Source organism: Balaenoptera physalus (assembly GCF_965194825.1).
Source record: "Balaenoptera physalus genome assembly, chromosome: 4".
Classification (NCBI taxonomy): domain Eukaryota; kingdom Metazoa; phylum Chordata; class Mammalia; order Artiodactyla; family Balaenopteridae; genus Balaenoptera; species Balaenoptera physalus.
Window position 1 is genome coordinate 44718653 of NC_138891.1, and position 12030 is coordinate 44730682.

Consider the following 12030-nt stretch of genomic DNA (forward strand, 5'->3'; position numbering starts at 1 on the left):
TGGCCTTACATTTAGGTCTTTAATCCATTTGGAGTTTATTTTTGTGTATGGTGTTCAGTAGTGTTCTAATTTCATTCTCTTACATGTAGCTGTCCAGTTTTCCCAGCACCACTTATTGCAGAGGCTGTCTTTTCTCCATTGTATATTCTTGCCTCCTTTGTCGTAAATCAAGTGACCATATGTACATGGGTTTATCTCGGGGCTTTCTATCCTGTACCATTGATCTATATTTCTATTTTTGTGCCAGTACCATACTGTCTTGATTACTGTAGCTTTGTAGTATAGTTTGAAGTTAGGGAACCTGATTCCTCCAGCTCCGTTTTTCTTTCTCAAGATTGCTTTGGCTATTCGGGGTCTTTTGTGTTTCCGTATGAATTGTAAATTTTTTTTTTCTAATTCTGTGAAGAATGCCAGTGGCAGTTTGATAGGGATTGCATTGAATCTGTAGATTGCTTTGGGTAGTATAGTCATTTTCACAATATTGATTTTTCCAATCCAAGAACATGGTATATTTCTGTGTTTATGTCATCTTTGATTTCTTTCAACAGTGTTTTATAGTTTTCTGAGTACAAGTCTTTCACCTCCTTAGGCAGGTTTATTCCTAGGTATTTTATTCTTTTTGTTGCGATGGTAAATGGGATTGTTTCCTTAATTTCTCTTTCTAATTTTTCCGTATAAGTGTATAGGAATGCCAGAGGTTTCTGTGCTTTAATTTTGTATCCTGAAACCTTACCAAATTCATTGATTAGTTCTAGTAGTTTTCTGGTGGCATCTTTAGGATTTTCTATGTATAGTATCATGTCATCTGCAGACAGTGACAGTTTTACTTCTTCTTTTCTAGTTTGTATTCCTTTGATTTATTTACTTCTCTGATTGCCATCACTAGGATTTCCAAAACTATGTTGAATAAGAGTGACGAGAGTATACATCCTTGTCTTGTTCCTGATCTTAGTGGAAATGCTTTCAGTTTTTCACCATTGAGTATGATGTTTGCTGTGTTTTTGTCATATATGGCCTTTATTACATTGAGGTAGATTCCTTCTATGCCCAGTTTCTGGAGAGTTTTTATCATAAATGGGTGTTGAGTTTTGTCGAGAGCTTTTTCTGCATCTATTGAGATTATCATATGGTTTTTATTCTTCAGTTTGTTATTATGGTGTATCACATTGATTAATTTGCATATATTGAATAATCCTTGCATCCCTGGGATAAATCCCACTTGATCATGGTGTATGATCCTTTTAATATGTTGTTGGATTCTGTTTGCTAGTATTTTGTTCAGGATTTTTGCATCTATTTTCCTCAGTGATATTGGTCTATAATTTTCTTTTTTGTGATATCTTTTTCTGGTTTTGGTATCAAGGTGTTGGTGGCTTCCTAGAAGGAATTTAGGAGGTTCCTCCCTCTGCAATTTTTTGGAAGAGTTTGAGAAGTATCAGTGTTAGCTCTTCTCTAAATGTTTGATAGAATTCGCCTGTGAAGCCATCTGGTCCTGAACTTTTGTTTGTTTGAAAATTTGTAATTACAGTTTCAATTTCATTACTTGTGATAGGGCTGTTTATATTTTCTAATTCTTCCTGTTTCATTCTTGGAAAATTGTACCTTTCCAAGAATTTGTTCATTTCTTTGTGGTTGTCTAATACTTAGCATATAGTTTTTTGTGGTAGTCTCTTATAATCCTTTATATTTCTGTGGTGTCAGTTGTGATTTCTCCTTTTTTCATTGCTAATTTTATTGATTTGCATCCTCTCCCTTTTTTTCTTGATGAGTCTGGCTAAGGGTTTATCAATTTTCGTTATCTTCTCAGAGAACCAGCTTTTAGTTTTATTGATCTTTGCTATTGTTTTCTTCATTTCTATTTCATTTATTTCTGCTTGCTCTTTATGATTTCTTTCCTTTTACTGACTTTGGGTTTTTGTTGTTCTTTTTTCTCTAGTTGCTTTAGGTTTAGGGTTAGATTATTTATTTGAGATTTTTCTTGTTTCTTGAGGTGAGATTGAATTGCTATAAACTTTGCTCTTAGAACTGCGTTTTCTGCATCCCATAGGTTTTGGGTCACTGTGTTTTCATTGTCATTTGTTTCTATCTATTTTTAAATTTCTTCTGTGATTTCTTCAGTGATCTATTGTTTACTTAGTAATGCACTGTTTAGCCTCCATGTATTTATGGTTTTTAAAATATTTTTCCTGTAATTGATTTCCAGTCTCACAGTGTTGTTGTCAGAAAAGATGCTCGATATGATTACAATTTATTCAAGTTTTCTGAGGATTGATATGTGACCCAAGGTGTGATCTATCCTGGAGAATGTTCTGTGTGCACTTGAGAAGAAAGTGTATTCTGCCACTTTCAGGTAGAATGTTCTATAAATATCAATTAAATCTATCTGGTTTATTGTGTCAATTAAAGCTTGTGTTTCCTTATTTATTTTCTGTTTGGATGATCTGTCCATTGGTGTAAGTGGGGTGTTACAGTCGCCTACTATTATTGTGTTGCTGTTGATTTCCCCTTTCATGGTTGTTAACATTTGCCTTATGTACTGAGCTGCTCCTATGTCAGGTGCATAAATATTTATAATTGTTATATCATCTTCTTGGATTGATTTCTTATCATTATGTAGTGTCCTTCCTTATCCCTTGTAACAGTCTTATTTTAAAGTCTGTTTTATCTGATACAAATATTGCTACTCCAGCTTTCTTTGGATTTCCATTTTCATGGAATATCTTTTTCCATTCCTTCACTTTCAGCCTGTAGGTGTCTCTAGGTCTGAAGTGGGTCTCTTGTAGACAGCATATATATGGGTCTTGGTTTTGTATCCATTCAGCCAGTCTGTGTCTTTTTGTTGGGGCATTTAATCCATTTACTTTCAAGGTTATTATCGATATATATGTTCCTGTTACCATTTTCTTAATTTTGGGGGGTTTGTTTTTGTGGTTCATTTTCTTCTTTTGTTTCTCCCACCTAGAGAAGTTTCTTTAACATTTGTTGTAAAGCTGGTTTGGTGGTACTAAATTCTTTTAGCTTTTGCTTTTCTGAAAAGCTTTTGATTTCTCCGTCGAATCTGAGTGAGATCCTTGCTGGGTAGAGTAATCTTGGTTGTAGCTTTTTCTCTTTCATCACTTTAAATATATCATGCCACTCCCTTCTGGCTTGCAGAGTTTCTGTTGAGAAATCAGCTGATAACCTTATGGGGATTCTTTTGTTGTTATTTTTTTGCTTTTCCCTTGCTGCTTTTAATATTTTTTCTTTGAATTTAATTTTTGTTAGTTTGATTAATTTGTGTCTTGATGTGTTTCTCCAAGGGTTTATCCTGTATGGGACTCTCTGTGCTTCCTGGACTTGGGTGCCTATTTCCTTTCCCATGTTAGGGAAATTTCCACTATAATCCCTTCAAATATTTTCTCAGACCCTTTCTTTTTCTCTTCTTCTTCTGGGACCTCTCCAGTTCAAATGTTGGTGCATTTAGTGTCATCCCAGAGGTCTCTGAGATTGTCTTCAATTATTTTCATTCTTTTTTCTTTATTCTGGTCCTCAGCAGTTACTTCCACCATTCTGTCTTCCAGCTCACTTGTTCATTCTTCTGCCTCAGTTATTCTATTATTGATTTCTTCTGTTGTATTTTTCATTTCAGTTATTGTGTTGTTCACCTCTGTTTTTTCTTTAGTTCTTCTAGATCTTTGTTAAACATTTCTTGTGTTTTCTCAGTCCGTGCCTCCACTCTATTTATAAGATTCTGGATCATCTTTTCTATCATTACTCTGAATTCTTTTTCAGGTGGATTGCCTATTTCCTCTTCATTTATTTGGCCTTGTAGGTTTTTACCTTGCTCCTTCATCTGTGACATATACTTTTGCCATCTCATTTTTTTTTTTTTTATAAGTGGGATTGTGTTCTTGTCTTACTGGTTGTTTGGCCTGAGACCTCCAACACTGGGGTTTGTAGGCTGTTGGGACCTCTGGAAGAAAGACCAGGATGCCTGGCCCTGATTGACCAGTCTAATCCTCATCGTGAGGGCCTGGGCAATGTGCCTGGTTCAGTTCAGACCTTGCTCCAGGCATCTACTCTAGGAGCTAAGACTTAACATCCAAACATGATTAAAAACACTCAGGACAGTTATCCTGCTGAGCAGATAATGGCAGTTCTGCCAGACCCTGAGCAGAGACAGAGACCCAAGCTGACTGGGTGTGAGCATGTGAGAGCTGGGTCTTGGTGCTGAGATGAGGACCTCTGGAAACCTCATTCCGATGAATATTCCCTGGGATCTGATGTTCTCTGTTAGTCCAGTGGCTCAGACTCTGAGCTCCCACCACAGGAGCTTTGGCCCGACCCCCAGCTTGTAAACCAAGATCCCGCAAGCTGCGCAGGGTGGGAAAAAAAAAAAAAGAACAATAACAATGTAAAAAATAAAATTAGACTAGGAAACTAACAGATATGTTAAAAAGAATATAAAAATAAAAATATAGATGAAACAACAACTGGAATGTAAAACAGAACCACAATAGTAAAGAAGAGGAGGAGCAAAAAAAAATAGGTGGAAAAGACCTTTGCTCTGGAGGGCAGAGCCTAAGCAGGGATGAGTTTTGTGTAGTGGGCGGGGCCTATGTTTAGGACCCACAGGGCTGAAAAAGGCCCTGGGTAGTGTGGGGGGGTGGGACTTAGGCTCAACAGAACAGGAAGGGCCTAGGCATGCCTCCTGCCTCTGGTCTCAGAGGGCAGGGCCCCCACCTGGGAGCCCAGCAGGCTTCCTGGGCTCAATTGGGCGGGGCAAACACCCTCTGCTCCTCTCCTGCTCCTCCAGTTCTGGATGGCCCTTCCCACCTGCCTCTCCTGTTCTCTCCTGGCCTCCCTCCTACGCCCCCAGGACCAACCCAGCCAGAGGGACTTCTGAGGGCGTAGCACTCGGCCTGAGAGCTGGGCAGACTTCCCTGGCTGATTGGGCAGGGAAAAAGCCTGGCAGGCTCCCCACCTGATCCGAGCTCCCAAGGGTCCCTCCAGGCATTGGCCATCCTCCCCCCTTTCAGCCACCCCTCAGGGGCGCTGGTCCTGTCAGGCCTCCACTTCTCCTTCCCCCTCAGTCCCCCCATGTCCTACCAGTTTGGTTAGGGGTTCCTCCTATCTCCTTGGGAATTGGGGTCCCCCACCAGCATCTGGCAGGCACCCTAGTTGTGGGGAGATGTGAACTCCACATTTTCCCACACCGCCATCTTGACTCCATCCCATTTATTTATTTTTATGCAGTGATTCTTAGCCAAATTTTAAATGCCTTAGCTGAATTATATAATCTAAAATAAAATTCTAAACATATCTGATTTAGTGTTTTACCATTTAAAAACTCAGCCATTTTAAGATCAAATTTTCTTTATAACTTAAATAGTAGTTTAAATTTGTTTGTTGAAACATGCATGTAGCATCTACATATGTAAATATAGTCTGAAGATTTGGTACATATTCCTTCAAATACACTGTAGCTATAATCTGAGTGGTTACTGGATCAAACATAGGCTTTGACATCACATGCAATCTAGCTCTACCATTTTTAAGCTTTCTAAAATCAACAAATGCTTGACACTTTAAAAATATCTCTTTCATCATCTACATTCTGAAGGGATTAGCATTAGAACCCAAACTGTGGTTTCCTTTATGTTCAGATGTGCTTAGAGCCTGATAAAAGAGGCCTGCCAATGTCCTTTCACATGAAGGAGTCAACATTCAAATTCAAGTTCTTTCTATAGTTTTATTCTTCTTCCAGGACAAACAGGTACTAGAGCCTGTTCTTCAGACCAAATATAGAAATAATGTTTTGACTCCATACAACTTGCTACTATCAGATGGATTTCAATGAATAGACAGAAGATGAAAGACAGGAAAAATGTTTTTTCTACTCTCCAATACCTACAAACATCAGTGCCTCTTTCTTTATTCCTTATCTGAAGAATGTCAGTTATGTCAAAATACAGAAAGTATTCACAATGCTGCATGCCCAATTTTTTGCTAAAGAGGGTGATTTTTTAATTGTATAGGTATAATGACTTTCTGTTTGGTTTTGGTACTCTCTTCTCCGAAACTACTCATTACTAAGGGACAGGACAGACCTCCAAAATATATTGTCTGCTTTTCTACAACCATTTTTTAAGCAGAGATCCTAGATCCTGTTTTGTGTCTTGCTATAATCCCTGCCACTTCGTTTTTCATACTGTTATATGAAATGATTTCCAAACATATTTCACTCATTTCAGATTCCTGATTACACTTCTTTGGTTCTTCATCCTTGTTTTCATTATAAAATCAATTTCTGGAGCATGATATTTCTCCAGGTGCTTAAGATCTATCATAATTATTATCCTCTCTCTCTTATTTCATCATAAATATCCAATTAATCTTAAAGTTCTATCAATTGTTCCACCCAACTATCTCACTTTCATATTTGCATTCACATTGTATTTAATATAATTAAGGTAGCACTCCGAGAATTAAATAAGTATTAAAAAGTCACTGTATAAATATACTTAAAATTATCTACTTAACAACTTATCTTCACTAGAATTTAGGTATGCAGTTTTTACTGCTAGATCATTAAATACTAGTATATAGTAGGTGTTCATTAATATTGGTTAAATGAATGCATAGATTAGTTAGTCATTGTAATAATATGGATAAACAGTCCACATAGGAACTAGAGATTTATGTAAGGGAGAATAGCATAAGCTTTACAGATGAAATCTTTCTATTTTTAATTTTTTTTTCTATCCTTCATTATTATAGCAAGGTTTATTAGCTGTTATGTAATCATTTAGCAGAGGAAGATAATGGTCTCTTAGATTTTACTAAGGTAGAAACTAATTCATTGTTAATGAATGTTATATAACATTATTTATTGCAGTATTTATATTTCATTTGATGACAGTTCACCCCTTCCAGTTTTTCAGGAAAAAAATCTTTGGAGTCATTCTGTCTCCTCTTTTTCTCTCATGCCCCCTACATAATCATTCAATTCTGTTGTCTCTACTATTAAGTTCATTGAGAGTCTGTTTCTCATCATTTAACTGCTAACTCCCTGGATGAAGACATGACCTTCCATGCCTGTATTATTGCAATAATCTCTATCTCTAACTATCCCTGTCTCCCATTTTGGCTATTTTAAAGATATAAGTCAGAGTGATTTTTGTAAAAAGTAGTCCATATCATGTCATTCTATGGCTCAAAACTCCTCCATGGTTCTCAATTTCTCTAACGATAAGTGGACCTATAGGGCCCTGCATAAACAGCCCTTTTGTTACCTCCTGGTCTCATCTCTCAATACTCTCATTTTTCCTGACTCTACTCCAGTAACACAGGTCCCACTGCAGTTACCTAAGCATATAAAACATGCTCCATTAATGCCTTTTTCATTTTTAAAAATTTGTCAGATAAACTTTACTGAGAATTATAAAAGACCAAAATCTTGTTTTTTGCAAACTGTCTTTTTCAACAGATGATTTTCTTTTAATTACAAATACTGAATAAGATGTATTCTTCTGCAAAACTAATAAATAAAAGAACAAGTGCTAAACATAAATTAATTGTCTAAGATATTTGAAAAAAGGAAAATAGATGCCTGATATTCTTCAGTATTTTTTTACTCAGAATTTTTTCACTAACTTTTCAAAAAATAAGTCTGAAGGTACGAATCAGCTGGGAAAAAGAGAGAGAGAAAGAGAGAGTCAGCATCTTGTAGCTGCTTTAATATTTTTTGATAACTCTGATGTTTTTTCTGATGTTCACCTTTCTTTTATGGACTCATATCTACAGAAAATAGCTGAATTTACAATATTTCTAATGAATATTAATGGAGGAAAGATATTTATTGAACATATATATATATTATATATAAATAAACTTTACCATAAACAATTATACATATCAAAAAAACAATAAATTTTAAAAGATATCCCCCAATGTGAGGAAGAACATTCATTATAGAAAATAAAGTCAAACTTATTTAATTAAAAACACAGAATTAATAAAATTTATTTATTTAATACTGGCCCCCTTTCCAGATTTCCATGCAGCCAGCTCCCTCAATTCCTCAAGTTTTTATTTAAATGTCATCCACTCAGGGAAGTCTTTCCTACCTCTCTATTTAAAAGTTGCTTCAGGTCCTCACCTGGGATCCTATAATCCATTACCCTTCTCTATTTTTCACATTCTTGGTTTCATGTATGACTTGTACTTATTTAGTATGTTTGTTGTTCACAATATGTTTTTTTTCCTCTCCAATTCAGTAGTCAGGGAATCTGACTCTCACACCTTGATGGGTGAGAGACATGGTCACAGTGCAGAAGAGCATGTCTTGGGAGATAACATGGTGACCACAGCCAGATAGGCATGGGTATAATTAAGTGAAATTAAATGATCTGAGAACCAATATGAAAGAAAGCACATATTAATAGGCAGACATACTCACCTCAGCAGTTGTTGGTCTAGTACTGGTGGTTTACAGAGAAAGTCAATGTAGGGCGGAAGGTATTCCAAGATCACCACAATCTCCATAACAATGCTGATGTTGCAGGAAAAGTGTCTGAAAGATGGTATGGCATTACTAGAAATTATAGCTATCAACATTAGATATAAGATGTAACCTTCTATGAAATCAGGCAGAAAATAAAAATAAATAATGTAAAAGGTCAGCATCCCCTCTGGGTAGCACAGGATTTCAGAGGACAATCTTACAGGTGTATAGATGTTTTATCAAAACTGAAACACAGAACCTTCAGACAATAGTATTTCTCCTAGTAAAGAAAGCTCAGGAAATCAGTGGATGATTTTTGAAAACAGTGTATACTAAACATGCCTTCTCTTCCCTCTGCTCCTGGTATTTGACTCTGAGTTTGTAGGGATTTGTAGGTTATATTTAATACAAATTGTTCTGTATGAAGGTTAACTGTATTCCTTAATAAAGTTATAGAATATAGTGCAGGACTATGAGGGGTGGGGATTCAAAATCAGTAATTGTAAGAAAGAATAATTTCCTAAATTGTAAAGTATCCTCTCAAAAATGAAAAGTAAACAAAAATGAGGTTTCTGTGAGTCACTTTGGTCTAAAAATAAAACGTTTTACTATAAAAAAGAAATGTATAATACTCAAATTTCATTTAAAGTTAAATGTAAAAAGCTTTCATTCAAGATAACTCTCTAAGACATTAAGAAATACATATGAGTCATTTCCACTGACGTGTAGGTCAGTCATATGAAATAACAAGATTTTTCAAGTGAGAAGAAATATAAGAGAGTAGGCTCATAAATACACATTTAAGTGATAGTCAAGACAATGACTTATGGTTGAATCAAATCAAGGTGTGTTAATTATCTATGTGTGGGTGCATTTATAGTATTATATTAATATGTACATAGAGAAAACTTTGCATTGAAGGAATTTAAACTTTATTAGATGAAAAGCTGTTCTGGAGGCTGTAGTATAGTAGGTTATATATGATGAGGAGCATAGTAGTAGAACATGAACCTGGTTTTTTAAAGAAAGAAAATTGAATTTATCACAGGACATAGTGTCACTTGACCTCGAAGTATAAAATTTGTTTTCATAAGTATAGAAAGTGTGGAAATACGTATTTCAAGAAAGAGTGTTATAAAAAAAAAACAAGAAGCTGAGACTAAGCTGAGGCCAGGAAACCATGCACTTGGTGATTGGTGTGTAGTTCACACTATTTTGATCTAGATGGCTTTATAGTAAGAACTGAAACTAGAGAATTATAAGTCCTCCAAATATTTTCCTTTTATCAAATCATTTTGCATATTCTAGGACTTCTGAATTTCCAAATATATTTCAGATTCAATTTCTCATATACTTAAAGAATCTTGCTAGAATTCCAATTACGCTTACATTTATTTTTTTATTTTTTATTTATTTATTTGTATATTTATTTTTTTAAAGAATGAGGCTTGGCCCCATCTCATGTCTTACACAATTTTTTAAAAAATTTACTTTATTTATTTATTTTTTTGGCTGCGTTGGGTCTTCGTCGCCGTGCGGGCTTTCTCTATTTGAGGTGAGCGGGGGCTACTCTTCGCTGCAGTGTACAGGCGTCTAATTGCAGTGGCTTCTCTTGTTGCGAAGCACGGGCTCTAGGCGTGTGGACTTCAGTATTTGTGGCATGTGGGCTCTGTAGTTGTGGCTCACAGGCTCTAGAGCGCAGGCTCAGTAGTTGTGGTGCACGGGCTTAGTTGCTCCGTGGCATGTGGGATCTTCCCGGAACAGGGCTCAAACCCGTGTCCCCTGCATTGGCAGGCAGATCTTAACCACTGCACCACCAGGGAAGCCCCTTATGCTTACATTTAATCTACAGATGAACTGGAGAAGAATTTCCATCTTTACATAATTAATATTTAAATTGATAAATATTATTTATCTCATTATTTACCCTCTCCTTAATTTCCCTAAGCCTTTTACTTTTAATTTCCAGTATACTCAGCTAATCAATCCCCTGTTAAAGTATTCTCGAAACTTTAATTTAATGCTTTGTATATGATGTTTTAAATTTTATTTTCTAGTTACCCATTCATAGTATGTAACAATAAAATTGACTTTTGTAAATTAGCTGTGTGTTTTACTACCTAATAAAATTATTTATCAGTTCTAATATTTTTCTGTGAATTCCTTTGGATTGTCTATGTAGACAATCATGCCATCTCTACAAAAAGCTTTACTTTTTTCAAATTTTATGTGTTTTATTTCTTCTTTCTCATCTTTCTTTATACTGGCCTCTAGTACAAAGTTGGAAAGAAATAAGGAGAATATATATATATATATATATATATATATATATATACACATATATACTCTGTGTTCAAGATTTTAAGTAGAAACCATTCTTCCAACATTGGACTTTTTCTCTTCTATTCCTAGTTTTCTGAGAGGTTTTTCATGACTTTCTTTTCAAAACTGTGTTTTCATCTATTAAAATGATTATATGCTTTTTTTACTTATATTACTTTAATATGATGAAATACATTAATTTTTGTGTATTATGCTAATCTTGCATTTTTGGAATAAACTCCAATTTTTTTCAAGCTTTAATTTTTAAAATTATGCTAAAATAAACTTTACCTACCTACTCTGTTACTGACTGATTTGAGTTGATAATGGGCAAAGAAGGCCAACATATTTTTTCCTTCCATACTGGTTTTTTCAGTTATCTTTTTAATTTTAAAATAAGAAGATACAATACACAGAGTTCTCATATGCTCTCTCCCCAACTCACAGCTTCCCTTATTAATAACATTTTATTTTAGTCTGGTATATTTGTTACAAGTGATGAACCAGTATTGACATATAATTATTAACTAATTTCCATAGTTTATATTAGGATTCATGCTTTGTGCTTTACAGTTATATGGGTTTCTACAAATGAATAATACTATGTATCTGCTATTAGAGTAACATGCAGAATATTTTAATGCCCTAAAAATTCTGTTCCACATATTCATCCCTACCCCCTTCTTCCTTACCCCCAAATCTGACTTCTTACCCTTAGAAATATATATTTAATTTCCTCCATGTCTTTTTGTGGCTTGATAGCTCATTTCTTTTTATCAATGAAAATACTCCATTGTATGGTTGTACCATAGTTTGTTTATCCATTTATCTATTGTAGGACATCTTGGTTGCTTTCAATTTTTTGCAACATTCATGTACAGATTTTTGCATAGATATATTTTTTCAAGACATTGCATAAATTTCTAGGAGCACAATTGCTGGTTTATGTGATATGCCTGTGTTTGGCTTTGTAAGAGCCTGTCAAATGGTCTTCCAATGTAGCTCTACCAATTTGCATCCCCACTATCAATGAATGAGAGTTCCCGTTGCTCTGCATACTACTCAACATTTGATATTTCCAGTCTTTTGGATTTTAGACAATCTTGAATGTATAGTGGTATCTCACTATTGTTTTAATTTGTAATTCCTTAATGGCATATGATGATCAGCATCTTTTCATATGCTTATTTGCCATCTATATCTCTTCTTTGGTGAGATGTCTA